The sequence below is a fragment of the Eimeria mitis genome, genomic scaffold (assembly GCF_000499745.2).
Source record: "Eimeria mitis Houghton genomic scaffold, Emh_scaff1289, whole genome shotgun sequence".
Taxonomy (NCBI): domain Eukaryota; phylum Apicomplexa; class Conoidasida; order Eucoccidiorida; family Eimeriidae; genus Eimeria; species Eimeria mitis.
Window position 1 is genome coordinate 4,248 of NW_013568607.1, and position 331 is coordinate 4,578.

A 331-nucleotide genomic window follows, 5' to 3' on the forward strand; every position below is an offset into this window, starting at 1 on the left:
ATTTTATTTCGCTCGTTATCACCCTCTCAGCCGCCTGCACGGCTCGCAGTCAGACCAGACCAGGGGCCCCCAAGTGACCTGCTCCCCCCGCAACCAAAACCCTAAACCCTAAACCCTAAAACCTAAACCCTAGCTTGCTTTTGAGAGTATAATGAAAGCAATTTGGCCTCTTTCTTTGCGCTTATCCCCCTGAAGATGAACGGCGGTGGGGGCTGGGTTCAGAGCAGCAGCAACAAAAGTATGCAGCACACGACAGGGTACGGGGGGCCCCGCGTTTCACAGGGCCCCTGGGGGCCCCCAAATGTGGGTACTGCATAGTTTGTTTGCATGC